Genomic DNA, 23,281 nt, shown 5'->3' with positions numbered 1-23,281 from the left:
GATGGCAGACAAGCTAATACTTACTTGAACCACAAAACCTGAATTATATTTGAAATTGGCAGGTCGAGGGGCTCCATTAATCAAAATGTCTCCAGATAATCCACGTTGACCTTTCCTTGCAGCTAAGACATCCAGCAATCTACAAAAAGTCATATATGTTGTGTTTTCCCCCTAACACAGACCATATCTCTCAGCTATTCCGAATCCAAATTTTGCTCCAGATAGAAAGAGAACTAGTCAAGAAAAATCTATGGTTAAACTAAAATTGTACAAATATATATGTGTGTATATACATATATCATATTTAAAACATTTTATTAGTGCATAATAGGTATATATAATAGTGTGGTTCATCATGACATATTAATAAGTGCATATAACACAGTTTGTTTAATTCCAATCCTCAGTACTTCCATTTTTCCTCCCTCTCTTCCATTCCCTGATCTCCTTCCTCTACTTATTCATTTTCCTTCTATTTATTTATTTTTAATTGATGCATCATAGTTATATACAAATTTGAGATGCATTTTCATATATACATATATACTCATAGCATCATTTGGTCAACTTTATTGCTCAGTTCTTCCCCATTATTTTCCCTCTTTTCTATCCCTGTTCCCCCACCTTTACTGATTTCTATTTTTATGACATTGCTTTTTTATTTCTTTTTGCCTCTCTAGCTTCTGCATATGAGAGAATACATTTAACCCTTGATATCCAAAGTCTGGCTTAGTTCACTTAGCATGATTTTCTTTAGGCCCATCCATTTACTAGCAGATGACATAATTTCATCATTCTGTATGGCTGAGTAGAAGTGTCTCTCTTTCTCTTACTCTCTATGTGTATGTGTGTGTATATATATACACACACACACACACACACACACATACATTATATATACATATGTATATACATTTACATATATTTACATTTTCACCTTCCTTTACATTATATGTTAAAAGAAAGCTCCAAAATATAAAAGCAAAGTAATTGCAGTTTATCCATCAAAGACCTTCCATGTGACCTTCTTGACTATTTGACTTTGATGGATCTAAACCACACTCCTTTTTTTAAACTCATGTCTTCAATTATTCCTTCTGCTCCATCCCCATTTTAATATCATTCCCTTCTTTTTCCTCCTGATTATCTCATAATATGGTAACAGCTGCATATAAATCACTCTTAGCTAGATTGATGTAATAAGACTTCTTGGTATCTGGAATAAAGCAACAAGCGAGCCCAACTACATGTTATCTCCAGCTCATAGGAACAGATTGACACACATAGCAAAGGCTCAATCAACACCTGCTTCCATCAAAATGATGTTTAAAAGCACACTGAAATACAAAGGCTGACTGATACTTCCTGTTATACTCACAAAGATTTGCTTACACCTGTGCATTCCATAATAGCATTAAGGCCTGGTTTCATGATCCCCCTGTAACACAAAAGCATAATAATTTAAACAAAGTTCTACTAATATAGGGTCTGCATGGAATATAATAAAGGAAGGCTGATGAAATTGCAGATAAAAATATTGAACTGTTTATTAATAAAAGTCTAATATATACAGGATCACAAGTCAGAATTTATAAGAAAGATGGCTCATGTTACTTTAAAATATTTTCATTTATTCTCTAAACCACTTACTAGTTTTGGAAAATGACACATCCAAGATTAAAGAATCTGGGGTTGGGGCTTAATTAATGGAAAAGGTAGCACTTACCATGCTGGAGGTCCTGGGTTCCATTACCAGAAACAATAACAAAAGTTCCTTGATGTAAACAACAGTTTCTCATTAAGTTTTTCCATTGCACTTATTCCTCTTAACATAGTGGAAAGTTCATAACGGTTTCTGAGAAATGTTTGATTCTTGTTATGTTTCAGATGTGGTATCCCCCCAAAGCTCACATGTGAGACAATGCAAGAAGGTTTGAAGGAGAAATTATTTGGTTATAGCCTTAACATAATCAGTGAATCTATCCTTGATGGGATTAATTTAGTGAGGACTGGAGACAAGTGGGGTGTGGCTGGAGAAAGTGTTTTATTGGAGGTATGGCTATGGGGTATATATTTTTTACCTAGAGAGTAAATTCTGTCTCTATGCTTCCTGATCATGATGTCAGCTTCTTCCCTCTACCGAAGTTTTCCTCCATGATGTTCAACCTGGAAGAATGGAGCCAGCCTTCTATGGACTAAGACCTATTAAACCATGAGCCCTGAAACTTTTCTTTCCTCTACAGTTTTCTGGTGAGATCTTTTAGTAACAGCAGTGAAAAAGCTGACTAAAACAATTATAAATACATTGAAATCATCTCACTTTGTACCTAGCAAGTTCTACACAATTAGTCACTAATTTGCTTTTTTTTTTTTTTTTATTAATCCAGTTTGGTCACTTTTTAATTTTTTTTTTTTTAGTTGTTGATGGACCTTTTTTTTTAATTAATTTTTATTGTAGGTTATTCAAAACATTACATAGTTCTTGATATATCATATTTCACACTTTGATTCAAGTGGGATATGCGCTCCCATTTTTACCCCACAACTAATTTTTATAATATCAGTTGTAGTGTTCTCTCTGCTAAAATCTCCTCAGAGCAAACATCAACATACCTTAAGTATAAATAAAAGGCTACAGTGAAACAATCCATAGATAAAGCAAGCATTACCATGTCTTAACCTGGAGACAACATCTTAACAATTAGAAAAAGAAAGAAATAGAGAAAAATGAAATAGAGATAGAAAGAAAGAATGAGATAAAGAAAGAATGAGAGAAAGAAAGAAAGGAAGAGAGAGAGAAAGAAAGAAAGAATGAAAGAAAGAAAGAAAGAAAGAAAGACATGCACACCTTCAAGATAGATAATTTCTTTCCTTAAGTGCCCAGTAAGAGGACTGGAAAATGGTCAGTTTAGAATGGGGAGCCATCACTCCAGTCTGGAACATTCTTTAATGATGCATATAAAAGACACTAATATTTTTTTTAAAAAAGTTAAGTGGGTATGTGAGAGTGCTGAATATTCAGATAGAGTAGGAAGGAGTAAAATAAATTACAGCAGAGCTACCACAGGTACTGAAACAGATAAAACAGAGGCCTCACTTAGACTGTTCAGAACTCTGATGTTTATGCCCAGTTCCTCTTAAAAATTTGGAAACAGGTCAACATATATGTAACAGAGAAAGCAGTGTCTATTCCAACGGCAAAGATCAAAGAGACAGCTATTTTTTTCTCAGATAATAAATCTACAGAGGTTGGTTGATTCTGTCACAGCTCTCATGAGGGATGAATGTCCCAGCACAACTGCCCCACAGTGCTCACATCCACAGAGAACTTGGCATTCACTGCCTGTGGCACCTGATGTATCACAATTATACAGTGGCTTCTTGGGGCAGAGGAGGAACACACTTTTTATTTTGCTCATTTAACTGAAGACCTTCTCACTGAAAAATCAAAAGAAGGAAATGAGAATTCCATAAACATGGATTCAGATATAATGAAAAGAAAATCTATCGTTGTTTTTGTGAGCTTTCCCCTCCCAAAGTAAAACATATTAATGACTAGATAAGCTTTCAAGGTGCGTTTCTATACAACACTTGATGAATCCTCTTTATTAATAGATACCTATTATCTTCTTCTGAAATGACCAGGAAAAGCTTATTATGTACTAAGGCTTCACTACCAGAGAACTTTTTCATGTTTTTCAATACTAACTCAAATAAAGACTATGTATCCCAAATTATTCAAACACAAACTGATCATAAATGCGTTAAGACAAAGAATTTTATAGGTCCCCAAGTTTGATTTGTTTTGACACTGAACCTTAGCATCACAGAAGACAACTGTGGGTGCTAACATACAATAAGGAGGAAGAGGGATAGATGTTAATTGAATTAGACAAAGGGAAATGAAGTGAAAGCAGGAGAAATACGAGGAGAAAAGATAATGGTATGACTCTGACATAAATTTTCTATCTCCATATATGAATACATGCCAGTGAATCTCCACATCATATACAACCACACAATGGGGATTTATATTCCACTTATGTATAATATGTCAAAATAGAGTCTACCGTCATGTATATCTAAAAAGAACAAATAAAAATAAATAAAAAAAGAAATACTGCAACAACTTTTCTCATGTATGCCTAAACTATGTATTAATAAGTATTTATTAATCCTAATCCTTGATGTCTTTTTAACTGTAAAAATTGGAGGAATTGTAAGATTTCCTTTTTTTTAAAAAAAGTGGCTGTACTTTTAAAAGCCTTGGAAAATGCAAGATAATGGCCTCCTCTTTGTTAAGATACACACCATTCAGCCATAAACACAATTGGAGCTTTGAACAGAAAAATAGTGTATGAAGTCAGTATCTACTAGCTTAAAAAGTCAAGCAAGGTAAATGTAGCCTCACATAGTAGGCACTTTGCATCTTATCAGAGATAAGATGCTCTCACACCCAGCCAAAGCCATTGTAGGAAAATTCTAGAAGGGTCCTGCATCTGCTGATATATATTTAAAGGGAAATGTATTCCATTCTTTCTTACTGCAGCCTCAACTTTCAAAAATTACTTCACTGGTGAAGAAAAAAGTTATTAAAAACATTAGCAAGTACATGAAAAAATGCCCACCATCTCTAGCAGTCAGAGAAATGCAAATCAAAACCACCCTAAGATACCATCTCACTCCAGTAAGATTGGCAGCCATTAGGAAGTCAAACAACAACAAGTGCTGGCGAGGATGTGGGGAAAAGGGTACACTTGTACATTGCTGGTGGGACTGCAAATTGGTGCGGCCATTTGGAAAGCAGTATGGAGATTCCTGGGAAAGCTGGGAATGGAACCACCATTTGACCCAGCTATTGCCCTTCTCGGACTATTCCCTGAAGACCATAAAAGAGTGTACTCCAGGGATACTGCCACATCGATGTTCATAGCAGCACAATTCACAATAACTAGACTGTGGAACCAACCCAGATGCCCTTCAATAGATGAATGGATTTTAAAAAAATGTGGCATTTATACACAATGGAGTATTACTCTGCACTAAAATATGACAAAATCATGGAATTTGCAGGGAAATGGATGGCACTAGAGCAGATTATGCTAAGTGAAGCTAGCCAATCCCTAAAAAACAAAAGCCAAATGTCTTCTTTGATATAATGAGAGCAACTAAGAACAGAGCAGGGAGGAAGAGCAGGAGGAAAAGATTAACATTAAACAGAGACATGAGGTGGGAGGAAAAGGGAGAGAAAAGGGAAATTGCATGGAAATGGAAGGAGATCCTCATTGTTATACAAAATTGCATATAAAAGGTTGTGAAGGGAATGGGAATAAAACAAGGAGAGAAATGAATTACAGTAGATGGGGTAGAGAGAGAAGATGGGAGGGGAGGGGAGCGGGGATAGTAGAGGATAGGAAAGGTAGCAGAATACAACAGTCACTTGTATGGCAATATGTAAAAACATGGATGTGTAACCGATGTGATTCTGCAATCTGTATTTGGGGTAAAAATGGGAGTTCATAACCCACTTGGATCAAATGTATGAAATATGATATGTCAAGAGCTTTGTAATGTTTTGAACAACCAATAATAAAAAAAAAAACGTCAGCAGGCCATGTTTGTTGTTCCATTAAGGTACACACTGAGGATTTTCTCCACCAATTGTGGTCATTTTGTGGAACTGACTATCTTGTGTCTGTGGTAGAGTGAGCCATGTGGAACATAGCTGCTTGAGGCTTAAATGAACATTTGCTTTTTGGGGATACTGATCAGTAAAACACAATTCAGAAGACATAAAAATCTTCCAACAATCTTGACAGTTTGATCAAGTGTTTGTTTTTTCAGTTTTGTTTTGGAAGATGTTTAAAAGCTATTTTGGTGAAATGTAAGATAGATTCTCTTTCCTATTGGTGAAAGGGGTGAAGGAACACCTAAAAGTAGCAGATTTTGATCACCTAAAACATTTACCAAGGGTAGTCCTTGCTTCAGACATCAGATAAATCTCTTGTCAAAAAGGGGAATGGACTAAATTAATCAATAATTACTCTATTTGAACTCAGGTTCTCCCTCCCTTAGTGAATTCACTTTATTTTTAATTCAGTGTACTTAAATTATACATATATATAAATTATATGTATACATATAATTTATATTGTGTATATATACATATATATGTGTACATAGATATAAATTATATATGTTTATATATACATATAATATAATTATATATGTTTATTTCTTCTATGTGAAGTCTTTATCCCCCTGCCTTTTTGTAATTAATTAATTTAAATTAGTTAGGTATATATGACAGCAGAATACATTTGATTCATTGTACACATTTTCAGCACAACTTTTCATTTCCGTGGTTGTACACAATGTAGCCTCACTCCATACACGCAGTTATATGTGTACCTAGGGTAATGATGTAATGATGTCCATCTATTTCTACCATCTTTCCTATCCGAATGCACATGCCCCACGCTCCCTCCCCTTTGCCTAAGCACTGTTCCTCCATTTTCTCCATGCCTCCTCCATCCCCTTTATGGTTCAACATCCACTTATCAGAGAAAACATTAGGCTTTTTTTTTTTGTGTGTGTGTGTGATTGGCTTATTCGCTTAGCATGATATTCTCCAACTCCATCCATTTACCTGCAAATGCCATAATTGTATTCTGTTTTAATGTTGAGTAATATTCCATTGTGTATATATACCACAGTTTCTTTATCCATTCATCTACTGAGGGCATCTAGTTTGGTTCCACAATTTAGCTATTGTGAATTGTGTTGCTATAAACATTGATGTGGCTCCGTCACTGTTGTATGCTGTTTTTAAGTGCTTTGGATGCAGATCAAGGAGTGGAATATCTGGTCAAATGGTGGTTCCATTCCAAGTTTTCTGAGAAATCCACATATTGCTTTCCAGATGGGTTGTACTAATTTGCAGTCCCACCAGCAGTGTATAAGTGTGCCTTTTCCCCTACATTCTCACCAACATTTTTATTTTTGTCTATATTCCTAATAATTGGCATTTTTGACTGTTGTGAGATGAAATCTTAGAGTAGTTTTGATTTGCATTTCTCTAATTACTGGAGATATTGAACATTTTTTTTCATATATTGTTGATCATTGTACATCTTCTTCTGAAAAATGTCTGTTCACCTCCTTACCTCATTTATGCATTAGATTGTTTGTTTTTTTGGTATTAAGTTTTTTGAGTTCTTTATATATCCCGGAGAATAGTGCTCTATATGAAATATGTGCAGCAAAAATTAGTAAAATATAGGCTCTCTTTCCACCTTATTGATTGTTTCTTTTGTTGAGAAAAAGCTTTTTAGTTTGAATCCATCCCCTTTATTAATTCTTGATTTTATTTCTTGTGTGATTGATAGGAGTCTTGTTGAGGAATCTGAGGCCTAATCCAATGTGATGAAGATTTAGAACTAATTTTTCCTCTGTTAGGCACAGGGTCTCTGGACTAATTCCTAGGTCCTTGATCCAGTTTGTGTCGAGTTTTGTGTATGGAGAGAGATAGGGGTTTATTTTCATTTTGCTGCATATGGGATTCCAGTTCTCCCAGCACCATTTGTTGAAGAGGTTACCTTTTCTCCGATGTATGTTTTTGATTCCTTTGTCTAGTATGAGATAACTGTATTTATGTGGGTTTATCTTTGTCTTCTATTCTGTACCATTGGTCTGCATGTCTAATTTGGTGCCAATACCATGCCATTTTGGTTGTATAGCTTTGTAGTATAGTTTAGGGTCTGGTATTGTGATGCCTCTTGCTTCACTCTTCTTGCTAAGGTTTTCTCTGACTATTCTAGTTCTCTTATTTTTTCAAAGAAATTTCATGATTGTTTTTTCTATATCTATAAGGAATGATGTTAAAATTTTAATTGGAATTGCATTGAATCTGTATAGCAACTTGGATAGTATGGCCATTTTGACAATATTAATTTTGCCTATCCAAAAGCGTGGCATGGAAGGTTTTTCCATCTTCTAAGGTCTTTTTCAATTTATTTCTTTAGTATTCTGTAGATTTCATTGTAGAGGTCTTTCACCTCTTTTGTTAGGTTGATTCTCATTTTTTTTTTTATTATTTTGAGGCTATCGTGAAAGGGGAAGTTTTCCTAATTTCTCTTTCAGAGGATTCATCACTGATGTATACAAATGCATTCGATTTATGAATACTGATTTTATATCCTGTTACTTTGCTGAATTCATTGATTAATCCTAGAAGTTTTCTGGTGGAATTTTTTGAATCTTCTAAATGTAGAATCATGCCAGCAAATAATGATAGTTTGAATTCTTCTGTTCCTATTTGTATCCCTTTAATTTATTTCATCTAATTATTCTGGCCTGGGTTTCAAGGACTATGTTAAATAGAAGTGGCAAAAGAGGGCATCCCTCTCTTGTTCTAGTTTTTAGAGAGATTATTTCCAATTTTTCTCCATTTGGAATGATGTTGGCCTGGATTTAGCACAGATATCTTTTACAGTGTAGAGGTATGTTGCTACTATCCCTAGTTTTTCTAGTGTTTTGAACAGAAAAGAGTGCTGTATCTTGTCAAATACTTTCTCTGCATCAATTGATATAATCCTATGATTCTTTTCTTTAAGTCTATTGATGTGATGAATTATATTTATTGATTTCTGCATGTTGTACCAACCTTGCATCCCTGGAATGAATCCCACTTGATCATGGTGCAATATTTTATTAATATATTTTTGTATGCAATTTGCCAAAATTTTATTGAGAATTTTTGCATCAATGTTCATCAGGAATTTTGGTCTGAAATTTTCTTTCCTTGATTTGTTTCTGCCTGATATTGGCATAAGGATGATACTAGCTACATAGAATGAGTTTGGATGGGTTCCCTCCTTTTCTATTTCATGGAATAATTTGAGGAGTATTGGCATTAATTCTTCCTTGTAGGTCTTGTAGAACTTAGCTGTGAATCCATCTGGTCCTGGGTTTTTCTTGGTTGGTACATTTGTAAATGGCATCTTTTATTTCCTTGCTTAAAAATGATGTGTTTAAATTGCATATGTCTTCTTTACTCAGCTTGGGTTGATCTATGCCTCTAGAAATTTGTTGGGAATCTTTAATTTTTTCTATTTTATTGGAATATAAATTTTCAAAATAGTTTCTAATTGTCTTCTGTATTTCAACAGTGTCTGTCATGATATTTCCTTTTTCATTGCAAAATTTTAGTAATTTGAGTTTTCTCCATCCTTCTTTTTTTAGAGTGGCTAAGGGTTTGTCAATTTTATTTATGTTTTTGAAGAAAAAGCTTTTTGTTTTGTCAATTTTTTGAATTGTTTCTTTAGTTTCAGTTTCATTGATTTCTGCTCTGATTTTAATTATTTCCTGTCTTCTTCTACTTTGGGTGTTATTTTGTTCTTCCTTTTCTATGGCTTTGAGATGTAATGTCAGGTCATTTATTTTTTGACATTTTCTTCTTTTAATGAATGAACTCCATGCAATGAACTTTACTCTTAGAACAGCTTTCATTGTGTCCCAGAGATTTGGATAAGTTGTGATGGACTTCTCATTTACCTCTAAGTTTTTTTTTTTTTTTGAAATCTCCTCCCTAATGTCTCCTGTTATCCATGCATCATTCAATAGCATATGGTTTACCTCTCTAGGTTTTGGAGTAGCTTCTCTTTTTAATATTTTATCATTGATTTCTAATTTCATTCCATTATGTTCAGATAGAATGCAGGGTAGTATCTCTATTTTTTATATTTATTTTTTAGTTGTAGTTGGACATAATAACTTTATTTTGTTTACTTATTTTTATGTGGTGCTGAGAATGGTTTTGCATGTGCTAGGCAAGTGCACTACCGCTGAGCCACAACCCCAGCCCTCTATTTTTTTCTGTATTTGGTAAGACTTTCTTTGTGACATAACATGTGGTCTATTTTGGAGAATGATCCATGTGCTGCTGAGAAGAAAATGTATTTGCTCATTGATGGATGGAATATTCCAATATGTCTGTTAATGGGTAGATTGTGCAACTTCCATTTTAGGAATGATATTTAAAGTAACTGCAATATGGATCAGCATTTCTGGGAATGAGTTCTACATTGGAACCTCTTGGCCCCAGATTTTTCAATATTTTTTTCCTCATAAAACTCATCTGAAAACTTTTCTGTAATATTGCTTTTTGATAGATGCTTCTCTTTCAGATTTATCTCCAGTAGTCTGATAGGGCATCATTTGTTTGACACATTCTTAGAAATCCAGTAAGGAGTCTTATCAAGCACAAATGTCTTACTATTGTCCTGTCAATGCACTGAAATACCATCCTAGGGAATGCTCCCCTTTAAATTTCCATTAATGATAGAACGATAAAATTGGGTCTCAAGATGTGAGATAATTGATATGTGCTTCAGTCCATTGTTAGTTGAGGAGATTCTCTTCTTTGTTATTATTTGCTCTTATCCTCAAGAAACCTAACAGAACAAATACAAGAAAAGGAATGACACTGCTAAAGTCAGAAATTTTTTAGTAAAAACAAAGATGAAATCAGTCTTTTCTGGAAGGAAACCAAAACTTATTTTATAAGTTCTTAATAATAAAAATATGCAGAAGTAGGAGAAAAATATTGCTAATGTCCAGATATGTCAGGATATATTTGAAAAAAAAATCAGCGATCAGTTCTCACATGTTGGTGAGGGCAAACTGGGTCTTATTTACTTCTTAAACCATTGTTTATATCAGAGAGTACACCTTCATATAGCCCATCTCTGTCTAACATGGCTGGCTCTACATCAAGGATTAGGTCTTCATCTTCATTTTTTGAAATATTTATTCTTAAGTTTTAGGTAGACACAATATTTTCATTTTAAATTTACGTGGTGTTGAGGATCAAACCCAGTGCCTCATGCATGCTAGGTGAGCACTCTAACACTGAGCCACAACACCAGCCCTTAAGTCTTTATCTTCTTGTAGTGAAAGTGTTGATTCCAATTCAAAGAGACAGCAAGATCTGGTATTGAAGGTTTTTTGGAAGGAGATGCATCTGCTCCAATCTGCTCTGTTCTATCATTTCATTTTTCACAAGGAAATTGTTGTTCTTGTGAAATAGATGGTAAGAGCTCTTCAGCTATTCTTATTAACTGGGCTACACAGTCAACAAGTACACCAGCTATATAGTATAGGAATTGACCCAGACTTCATTTTCTTCTTAACAGATAAAATGTTACTGAAAATTGTAGCAAATGGATTCTTAATGACAGTGGATCCTGTTGGGCTAGCAATAGTTCTTTCCTTAGTTTAAAGGAGAAATGAGGATCTTGATATGATTGATCTTGATATGATATCTAGATATGATTCTGATGGTGGTCAAGTATAGAATGAAGTCAGTGATACCACAGGACATTTTGATGATGTTGATGAACATTAATAAATGAACAACAAAATGTATTTGTTGTACTCTTGTTTGTACTAGTAATGAACTGCTGATAATAGCAAACACCAGACACATTTTCACAGGCAAGATTAAACAAAACAAAACAAAACAAAACAAAACAAAAAAACAGCAAAGCAGATCCTTGAGAAGACAGAAATTCTGAGTTTGTCCACACCAATTTTGCATCTTCTTGTTTACTTCAGAGAAATGTGTATCAGCCACAGCCAAGGCAAATACTACCCCAGGTAGTACAGACCACCTTACAATCTTGATATTCATCTTCAGTTGTGCCATAACTGATAGATACTGTTTCTTTCTAGTCCTCACATTCTTTCCAGGTAGAGGAGGACTCATCTTCACCCTTCAATACTTCTAGTTCTCAAAATGGACTAAAGGAAGGAAGAAGGGTTTATAGATGTTTCCTGCCTGTGTCTTAAAAGGAAACTCACAATTCAAGTTTGCTAGTCTAAGTCTTTTAAGATGTAAATTTCCTACCTAGCCTCAGTTTAGAAATGCAAATTTAAGACTTAACAGACTTATTTCAATATCAGGTCAAAAATATAGCTTTTAAAACTATTCTAAATTTAAGTCTATATGTTTATATGCTTATACATAGTTTGCAAGATACTAAATTGATTTATATTGACAAATGCCTTTCAGATGCATTTAGTAAATCTGTGATAAGTAAATTAAACTTGTTTATAAGAATGTCTTTAAAATCTAGTAACTTGTGTTTATGGCTTGCTAACCAATTAGAATGTATATCTACATATCTGAGGAATATTGTTCACTGTTTTCTAAACAAAAATCTCTTAGGAACTCTTTGGTGCAGAAATAACTCAAAAATATTAACTATGCTTGCAATCCATGAGTAATCTAAATATAGCTGTTAAAATGAGTATATTAAATGAGAGGTGTTTTGAATTCTTAAAAATGTATCTTTTAAAATAATTTTATTTTTATAAGAGAACATAAATCCAGAACTAAAATCTTAAGCTTTCCACACCTCAGAAATGTTCTGCTTTCTTTTAAAATTATGTAGTGCTTACATGTATGGATGACATTCATGGTTTGTCTAAAATACTAATTGTTTAATAGATCTAAAAATTCATGAGTGAGCCTATACTTTTGCTTGTTCAAGGCCTAAGATAAGTCAAGGAAATAACTAATGGTGTAAAAGTCTGTTAACCTGTTCATATTTTCTACTTCTGGTTTCTGGAATGGCATAATAAGATATTATGAGCTAAAAATTACAGTTTTTGTTGTGGTGGTTCATTGACCACAAATCCTAGTACTATTTTCAAAAAATTTAATATTGGTCTGTCTATACCTTCATTCAGTAACCTAAATGCTATATAAGAATTTCTACAGTATTATCATAAATCCTAACTGTACTTTCAAAAATTAAATTTTCTGAACAAACTACCCACATAATATTTTTCTTATCACAAGGAACTTCACTTTCTTTTTAAAAAGTTAAATGGATTTTGTGCTATGTTGATGTCGAATCTAATAAACTTAAGTTCTAGAGGAATTTAAAGCAACTTTTAAAAGGCATTTATGCTTGGAATCCAACTGCTCTTAACATAAGTTTACAAACACACTGACTTAAAGAACAAAGATTTTATATTTTATCAAACAATATCTTATATTTTCTGCAGATTTTATTATATTTTTAATTGCTTAGAAGAAAATTAGGTACTACAAGAAGTTAGGATTTATTCAAATCTTCATTTGTTCTAAAGACTCCTCTCTCTTTTTTTGGTTTGTAACATGAGTTAAATATGTTTTACTGATACAAATGCTCTAAAATTTTAAAAATCTGACAGTTTGAGTATAATGCTGTTAATTATGATAGTTGTCTTATATTCTGGAGGTAACTAAGTTGTTTTGTTATGTTGCAAAATTCTTTAAGTAGTAATGGTAGGGAGTAGCTTCTATAGAAATTCTCCTTTCTCATTTATTTTCTACTTCAAAAACTAATTGACACAACAATTGTTTAAACATCTAGTACAACCATTTTTACAAGTTGCCAGTTGCTTTCGAAGTTAAACTTATGCTTGAATGATCCAATCATTTCAGTCCAAGTTTAGCCAAAGGAAATGAAAGAATGAATTAATACATCTTTTCAAAGACTTGAACATAAATATTTATGGCAGCTTATTGGTGATAGGTAAAACCTGTGAAATTCATTTAATAAAGTAGTATTTTGAAAAGTTAATTCACCTACTTGATATTTGTTAGTATTTCTCTCTGAAATGTTTTTCGGTGGCAAAGTATAAAGCTGCTATTCACTTCTTCTTGATGATAGCAGATGTTATGAATACTTAACACAGTCCCTTGGGTAAATAAATTTGGGTCAAAGGATACCATCTTAGGGACACAACTGGTATTTCTTTGTGACTCTGGGATAAAAATCTGGTAATGGCTGAAGACCTTTGGAGTTTCTGCCTTTCTGTAGAGGAAAAAGCAATAGTAAGTTGAGAGTCTAGATAAATGAGTTTATAAGCACTACAAAAAACTACATACTACTACTTTTATGTTTCTTTTGTTTTTGTTACTGGGGATTTAACCCAGAGTTGCTTTAACTACATGCCCAGCACTTTTAAATTTCTTTTTAAAAATTTTCAGGCAGATCTTGCTAAGTTGTTGAGGCTAAACTTGAACTTGTAAAGTCCCCCTCCACCTCACTACCAGGATTTGCATTTACATGCATGTATCACTGACCTCAGTTAGATAACAGAAGTCCATTTTAAACTGCATTGAAGTGAGTAGATTAATTTCCAATGAATAGCCATATTACCACAATAAGAACAACCTTAGAATCTAGAATGGGAGAAAGACAACTTTGAATACTTCCACTCCACCTAGATGTGAAATGAATTTCTAATAAGTTAATAATGAAACTATGAAAATTACTCAAAACTCATGAAACAGGAAATAGATAAGAGTCTTGTCTGGCTTGAAAAACCATATAACAATACAACCTAAGTTCTGGAACATCTCACATGATCATATACATATCTCCTTTTTAAATTGATTGATCATATTTCAGAGTTTATAACATTATTTGTTTATTCACCTGTTTATTATATTTTATAGTTTATAACATTATTATTACCAAAGGGGTTTACTAAACAGTCTGGGACAGGAGAAACTTCTCTGAATTTATAGTTCTAGACTTCATATCTCTAATTGCTATTACATTTAATCAGCTAAGAAGGTATTACAGTTTGGATAGAATATGTCTCATACAGACCATGTGCTAAAGGCTTAATCATCAGTCTATGGTGCCATTGGAGGTAAAAACTTTTGGAGATTGGACCTGATTGGAGAAGGAGGATCACTAGGGGTAAATTCTAGATAGATACAACGTGCCCCTAGTTCCTTCTCTATTCTTTCCTGGATTCCATGGACTAAAAATTTTCATCTTCCATGCCCTTTCATTGTGATGTTTATGCCTTTTAATATCCTGGAAGCAATGGAGTGAGCCAATAATGGAATTAAATCTTTGAAAGCCATAATAAACTTTTTCTACTTTAAGCTGGTTTTCTCAATTATTTTGTAACAGTGATGGAAAGTTGATTAAAACAAACAAACAAAAAAAAAAAACAATTCCAAATTGTTTACAAAAAAAATTAATCATTTCCTAGTGGACAAGAATATTAAAGTTTAAGAAGGTTTAAATTAAGTATTAAAATGATTAAGTAAATCAAACCAATAGTGAAACAGCTCAAGGCTTTAAGGCAGACACTGCACATTAAGTTTATTAATGTTTAAAATGTTTCACTAAACAATTTATGAAACAACTCTGAAAGAGTTTTAATTAGAGTAAGAACTTAAGGTGAGCTAAGCTTGTAAAAGAGTTTTAAAATGTTAACTGTAATAAACCTAGTTTTGATTTTTAAAAACCAAAGTCATCCATGAAGAGAAAATTCTCCTTTCTCTCAGCTTATGGTAGACTAGCTGCTCCAAACTAATCATTCTCCTGAGAACAATAGAAAAGTAGACCAAATAACAGGGGCCAACAGTCAAAGCAGCCAGAACTTGAGGAACCAAAATCCTGGAAATGAGGAAAAAACACTGGAGCAAGCTCAGCACTCACTCTTTCTTCACCAGGCATTTGAACACACAAACTATGCATGTGTGAGGCAATATAGGACTATCAGGTAGAAGGAAACTTTTAGAGAGGTCTTCCTGAAACCACTGTTATTTCAAACATTTTAGCAGACTATCAGCCAGGAAGACAAAATTAAAAGTTGTGAGCCAGCAAAGATAAGGAGCCCTGAAATTCCTAGGTTTTGAGATCCCAGATGTCCTGGGAATATAGGCAAACCAATATAGACCAGCCTCTGCCCTAAAAAAGTGATCTGCTCAGAATTTACAAAAAGAATGTTAAATATACTCTCAAAGGTGATATCATCAACTTAAATTATCAATAAAAAATTACCAGGCATGCCAGAAAACAAAACCTAAAATTCCAAAAGTGAGAGCATGGAAGTCGACTCATAGGTAATCCAGACTGGAGTTATCAAACATTGACATTGAAACACCTGATGAATATATTTAATAAAATAAACTTAAAAGTAGATAATCACTAAAGAATAATAATCTTGGCGCTGGGGATGTGGCTCAAGTGGTAGCGCGCTCGCCTGACATGCGTGTGTCCCGGGTTCGATTCTCAGCACCACGTACAAACAAAGATGTTCTGTCCACCGATAACTAAAAAATAAATATCAAAAAATTCTCTCTCTCTCTCTCTCTCTCTCTCTCTCCTCTCTCCTCTCTTCTCTCTCACTCTCTCTTTAAAAAGAAAAGAATAATAATCTTTAAAAATAAAATTTAAGAATTAAAGGTGATACACAATATAGTGATGCACACCTGTAGTTCCAGCTACACAAAAGGCCAAAGCACAATGGTAATGAGTTTGAGGCCAGCTTGGAAAAAATAGCAAGACCAATTTCTTACAAGACAAATAAAAAGACTGGGGTTGTAACTCTGTAGTAAAAACATATGCTCAAAGCCATAGGTTTATTCACCCTGAGTTTACCTAACTCCATTTTGTGTCTCTTTGACTCTACTTCCTCTTTAGCTGTTTTACTCTGAGCCACTTTTTTTTTTTTGCAACTAGATACCTTGGATTCCAGGAACAAAAAGCCTGATTGATAAGTATCTTTATCACAAAGGATCAAAATTGTTCCCCTGAAAGCCCACCTAAAAATATTAAGGACCTCTTTAAAAATTTCTTTTTTTATGGACCGTGTTATGAGACTCAAAGAGCATATCAGCCCATGAAAATGCTGCCCCACTACATGGGAACAGTTATTTTGAAACAAAATCAATTCTACCCCACAAGAGGAAAAGTCATCTCATGATAGACGCTAAGTCACCCCTTACAATCAATGACAGGCCTTCCCAGAGCTTCACAGAATGAGTCTGAGATCACGGCCAAGTGCATCATGGCCTGATCAGGATGATTTTACTCTGTGCAATCCCCTCTCCCAGTCATACAAACCCACCAAGACATTGCCTTTGGTCCTCTTTTCTATAAAATCTTCAAGTTGCTGGCAATCCCTTTAAGACAGAGCTTTGGTTACTATACCACTATATGTGTTTGTCCTGGCATGGCCACACTGATTAAAATACCTTTCCTACCCTTAAAACTGCGCTGCTTTCTTGAATATTACAAAGGGTGACCCACATTGGTCTATCTAGACCTCTGGAGGCAGACCCTGTGTCCTAGGACTCTTGTAACACTGGCTCCAGGTCAGGCCTTTGAAGGTACTTTAGCTTTCGTTTTCAGCATGAGATGATTAACTGTAGGATGTTGGGATAGAGAAAATAGCTAAAAACCAAAAATAAAACAAAAACAGATTACCAGGAAATGCCTAGGGACTGAGGGGGAAAAAATTAGAGCCTCTTTAAAATTTTCTAATTTTATGGGCCCTGTCACATCTTTTGGGGGTAGAGGGTCTGTGTACATTATCCTCTCCTCTGCTCTTGTTGTATTCTAACAAATGAAACCACACTTTAACTTTATTGAAAATTGAAACATAGGTACACTAAAATGGGTTGGAAATCATAATCTATATCTTATATATATATTATGGTAACTAAAATTAATAAATATTATGATTATATCCTTACTACCATTGTTTGGCTGTATTATATAATTATATGTTATATGCTTACTTAAGTTTTTATAGATGTTATACATCTGAGATGATGGGATAAAATGGTTTAAAATATCTATTGATGTGAATGACAAGTCATTACAATTCTCACAAGGAATTAGAGGCTTCAAGTTACTGTTAGATGATTGCTTCATATAAATAAACAGGAAAAAGACTGTAAAACTTGGATTTTAAATTACAAAAATAAGTCCATTCACTGAGGTTCTGTAGGCTCTCCCACACCATTTTAGAAGGGCTCTGGAGTGTGAGGTGGGCTAGACAATCATAAGCAGGTGGCAGGTGAAGGGCAATGAAGAGCACCAACAAATCGGAAGAATATTAGACATATGCATTAGAAAAAATCCAGGAGTCATAGGACTAAAAACATAGGCAACTTATCAAATTAGAAAAGACTGGAAAATAGAAACCAGAAGGTCCTCTGTACCCAAACTATAGATAATTATAAGCCTGAAGGGAACTATTGCTTCAAGACCACATCATAGCTACCTCTTATCACCAGGTCAGCACCAAAACCATTTTGCAGCCACCCCTTTTGACTAGGTCATCATGACCCTCACATAGAGAATTCACTGAAGGCTAGACAAAGGGGTAATAATTTAAGGGGATATGAGAGAACAGAACAAGAACAAAGGGATCCAAAATCATTGAAAATTCTTACTCTATAAAGGCTACATCATCCTCCCTCAGAGTAGGTTTCTTCGGTGCTTATCCTCAATGGCTGTATTGTCACTTTTTCTGATAAATTCTTGTTACCTTTTGTGATTCATTTTAAATTCTTCTTGTGGAATCACAAGATATGGTGGTTGAAGACCCCTGGGGTCACTTTACTTTGTGAGTGGGTCTCTGCTGAAACATGGAGAAAATGACAAGATTTTAGATAGACAGGAAGGGACTCTATCAGGAAAGCTCTGCATGCTCAATGAGAAGCTTGACATCTTTTAATCAGGAAAGGTTCAGAAGGACATACTAGTTGTTGTGTGGATGATACTGGAGAAAGGGGGATCAAGTCTGGAGACATGGGTTCATTAGCAGACTATTGGGAAATAGGGCAGAAATGCTAGGATTAGAGGGGTGGCCCTTGGTAGTGGTAAAAAGCATGTCAAGTTCAAGGGCTCAGAGGGATGAACTTTTACTGAAAACAGACAAGAATGAAGAAGATTCTCCTGGATGGCAATCCTCCCCATCTACTTTTGATTTTTGTTATAAAATAATATGTCGCCCTTAGGTTTCCTTAAATTCTATTTTAGGATAGGAAAACTCTTTTTCTCTCTCCCCTTAAAATTCTTCATCTGAAGTCCTGGAAATTAAACTGAGTCTAGGCTGCATGCAGTGTACCTCAGTGTTACAGTACAGGCTTAACAGGCCCTGGGCGAAATAAACAAGCAAACAAGGAAAAAATAAGAACAAATGTGATAGATTAACAGAAGAAAAAAGTTTCTCCTGTAAGTATGGACAGAATTTTTGCAGTGATTTGCTAAGGGTCATCTTGTTAGACAAGGAATTCTCTCCTTAGAAATGGAAACTTCCATTCGACAAAGTACAGCATTCTTTTATGTTCAAAACACTAGAAAATCTGGGGATAACAGGAACTTACCTCAACATTGTAAAAGCTATATATGCTAAGTCTCAGGCTAGCATCATTCTAAATGGAGAAAAACTGAAGGCATTCCCGCTGAAATCTGGAACAAGACAGGGATGCCCTCTCTCACCACTTCTATTTAATTTAGTCCTTGAAATACTAGGCAGAGCAATTAGACAGACAAAAGAAATTAAAGGCATAAAAATAGGAAAAGAAGAACTTAAAATATCACTATTTGCGGACGATATGATCCTATACCTAGAAGATCCAAAAGGGTCTACAAAGAAACTACTAGAACTAATAAATGAATTCAGCAAAGTGGCAGGCTATAAAATCAACACGCATAAATCAAAGGCATTCCTGTATATCAGCAACAAAACTTCTGAAAAGGAAATGAGGAAAACCACCCATTCACAATATCCTCAAAAAAAAAAAATACTTAGGAATCAACCTAACAAAAGAGGTGAAAGATTTATACAATGAAAACTACAGAACCCTAAAGAGAGAGATAGAAGAAGATCTTAGAAGATGGAAAAATGTACCCTGTTCATGGATAGGCAGAACCAACATCATCAAAATGGCAATATTACCCAAAGTTCTCTACAGGTTCAACACAATGCCAATCAAAATCCCAACGGCATTTCTTGTGGAAATAGATAAAGCTATCATGAAAATCATATGGAAAAACAAAAGACCCAGAATACCAAAAGCAATTCTAAGCAGGAAGTGTGAATCAGGTGGTATAGTGATACCAGATTTCAAACTATATTACAGAGCAATAGTAACAAAAACAGCATGGTACTGGTACCAAAACAGGCAGGTGGACCAATGGTACAGAATAGAGGACACAGAGACCAATCCACAAAATTACAATTTTCTTATATTTGATAAAGGCGCTAAAAGCATGCAATGGAGAAAGGATAGCATCTTCAACAAATGGTGCTGGGAATACTGGAAATCCATATGCAACAAAATGAAGCTGAACCCCTTTCTCTCGCCATGCACAAAAGTTAATTCAAAATGGATCAAGGAGCTAGATATCAAATCAGAGACTCTGCACCTGATAGAAAAAAAAGTTGGCTCCAATCTACATATTGTGGGGTCGGGCTCCAAATTCCTTAATAGGACGCCCATAGCCCAAGAGTTCAATACAAGAATAAATAAATGGGACATACTTAAACTAAAAAGTTTTTTCTCAGCAAGAGAAACAATAAGAGAGGTAAACAGGGAACCTACATCCTGGGAACAAATTTTTACTCCTCACACTTCAGATAGAGCCCTAATATCCAGAATATACAAAGTACTCAAAAAATTAAACAATAAGATAACAAACAACCCTATCAACAAATGGGCTAAGGACCTGAACAGACACTTCTCAGAGAAGGACATACAATCAATCAATAAGTATATGAATAAATGCTCACCATCTCTAGTAGTCAGAGAAATGCAAATCAAAACCACCCTAAGATACCATCTCACTCCAGTAAGATTGGCAGCCATTATGAAGTCAAGTAACAATAAGTGCTGGCGAGGATGTGGGGAAAAGGGTACACTTGTACATTGCTGGTGGGACTGCAAATTGGTGTGACCAATCTGGAAAGCAGTATGGAGATTCCTGGGAAAGCTGGGAATGGAACCACCATTTGACCCAGCTATCGCCCTTCTCGGTCTATTCCCTGAGGACCTTAAAAGAGCATACTATAGGGATACTGCCACATCAATGATCATAGCAGTACAATTCACAATAGCTAGACTTTGGAATCAACCTAGATGCCCTTCAATAGATGAAAGGATTAAAAAACTGTGGCATCTATACACAATGGAGTATTACTCTGCATTAAAAACGACAAAATCATGGATTTTGCAGGGAAATGGAGGGCATTAGAGCAGATAATGCTAAGTGAAGCTAGCCAATCCTTAAAAAACAAATGCCAAATGTCTTCTTTGATATAAAGAGAGCAACTAAGATCAGAACAGGGAAGAAGAGCATGAGGAAAAGATTAACATTAAACAGAGACGAGTGGGGTGGGAGAGAGGGAGAGAGAAGGGAAACTGTATGGAAATGGAAGGAGACCCTCATTGTTACACAAAATTACATATAAGAGTTTGTGAGGCGAAAGGGGAAAATAAACAAGGGAGAGAATTAAACAACAGCAGATAGGGTAGAGAGGGAAGATGAGAGGGAAGGGGAGGGGAGATAGTAGGGGATAGGAAAGGTAGCAGAATACAACAGTCATTAATATGGTATTATGTAAAAATGTGGATGTGTAATCGATGTGATTCTGCAACTTGTATTTGGGGTAAAAAATGGGAGTTCATAACCCACTTGAATCAAATGTATGGAAGATGATATGTCATGAGCTTTGTAATGTTTTGAACAACCAATAAAAAAAACTTAATAATGTATTTTGCGTCCACAATTTTGAGGAAATGCTTCTCAGTGACACAATATAAAAGAATATAGAACTTCATGTCAGAGTGTATTTACTCTGGCTTTGTCTTCTTTGAGCTAGTCCCTTCACCTGGATATAATATAGTTTTCTCATGAGTCTAATATAGAGGTTAGTCTCAATAATCTTTAATTGACTTTACAGTTTGAAATAGGGTTGGCTCCTCTAATTTTGTGATCTCTCTTCTTTGTGTCTTTGCTCAAATACAAGAAACAATACAAGAGTAGTCATGAATATGTATGTTGGAAGAATTGCTCTTAATTGTTGATTTTAGAAGCATTTTTGTTTTTATATGTAAAAAACTATCAGTTTTAATGGCTCTTAAAATTTTATTATGTGAAACCAAATCTATGGAAGAAATGGAATTTGTGATTTGAAGAATTGCTTTTTGCACAATAAAGATATCATGTACCTAAAAAAAATGGAAACTTCCTTCATATAATGTAAGCATCCTTTGGAAAAGATTATTTGTACTGTATTTTTAGATAAAGAGAGATAAGAGTTCTACCAGTGTCTACAGCTCTCACCTGCCTTAAATCTAAAATAATCCAAATACCAAAGAGAGATAGATACTTTGGGGAGGCATTCTGTGGCACTCTTTACTGCAGACTCACTTTTTTTTTTAAAGAGAGAGTGAGAGAGGGGGAGAGAGAGAGAATTTTAATATTTATTTTTTAGTTATCGGCGGACACAACATCTTTGTTTGTATGTGGTACTGAGGATCGAACCCGGGCCGCATGCATGACAGGAGAGCGCGCCACCACTTGAGCCACATCCCCATCCCCTGCAGACTCACTTTTGAGAGAGCATCAAAATGTGAACTATTTTTAGAGCTGCATCAATGAACTTACACTATCACATACAGTTTTGAAACTTAATATCTTCATGGCTCCACCATTTTCAGAATCCATATGAAAAATCTTTGTCAGTAACCTCCCATTCTTTGAAAGAGGTGTTTGGAAATGCTTGTAGTTTATCATGTTGAACTTTAGCTTTCAGATAGAGACAGAAATAAAATTAGGCCAGAGAGATCAGCAAAGGCCATAAAGGCTGAGTATGCCTGTTCAGGAGTGGAACCTTCACCCTGGAAGCCTGGAGGGCTCTGGATCACAAGGTTCCTTCCCCACCCTCTCCTCTCACAATATGAACATCCTGATCCTTCCTGAACTGACAGGGAACTCAGAAGAGCCAGTAGGGGATCTTGGAAATTAATGACTCATTACCAAAGAAGAAAAAGTATGCTTTGGTAGAGCGTTCAATCCACTGTTTAGCCTAATATTTATTGCTGTTGTATGGTAGTCACATATATTAGAAATGTGATAATGGCAAAGAGTAAACAAAAAAATTCCCCCTCTGTCAATGGAACTGTATATTTCAAAATGGTAGAAGAAAAGGTGTTAAATATTTTTAACCAAAAACATTATAAATGTTTGAGGAAACAAATCATGTTTAACCTGATTTAAACATTGTACATGTGGACAAGTATCAAAATGTCATATGGTAACCAACTAGTATAACTTTTAAGTTTGTGTGTATTAATTAAAAATGAAATTAATATAAATTTTAAAAAATAAAAAATAAAATTTCAACTAAAACCAAAGGAAAGAAGGAAAGTGAAATAGAAGCCCCAGTTCCAACAACAGGC

The 23,281-nt window shown here is 34.6% G+C and overlaps 1 pseudogene; it reads right to left on the bottom strand.

Moving 5' to 3' along the window:
• Window positions 1–23,281, bottom strand: part of LOC143385792 (broad substrate specificity ATP-binding cassette transporter ABCG2-like) — a 104,968-nt pseudogene that overhangs the window by 35,151 nt on the left and 46,536 nt on the right.

Source organism: Callospermophilus lateralis (assembly GCF_048772815.1).
Source record: "Callospermophilus lateralis isolate mCalLat2 chromosome 8 unlocalized genomic scaffold, mCalLat2.hap1 SUPER_8_unloc_1, whole genome shotgun sequence".
NCBI classification, from domain to species: domain Eukaryota; kingdom Metazoa; phylum Chordata; class Mammalia; order Rodentia; family Sciuridae; genus Callospermophilus; species Callospermophilus lateralis.
Note: the sequence above shows the minus strand (reverse complement) of the source record. Positions and strands in the feature narration are given on the sequence as shown.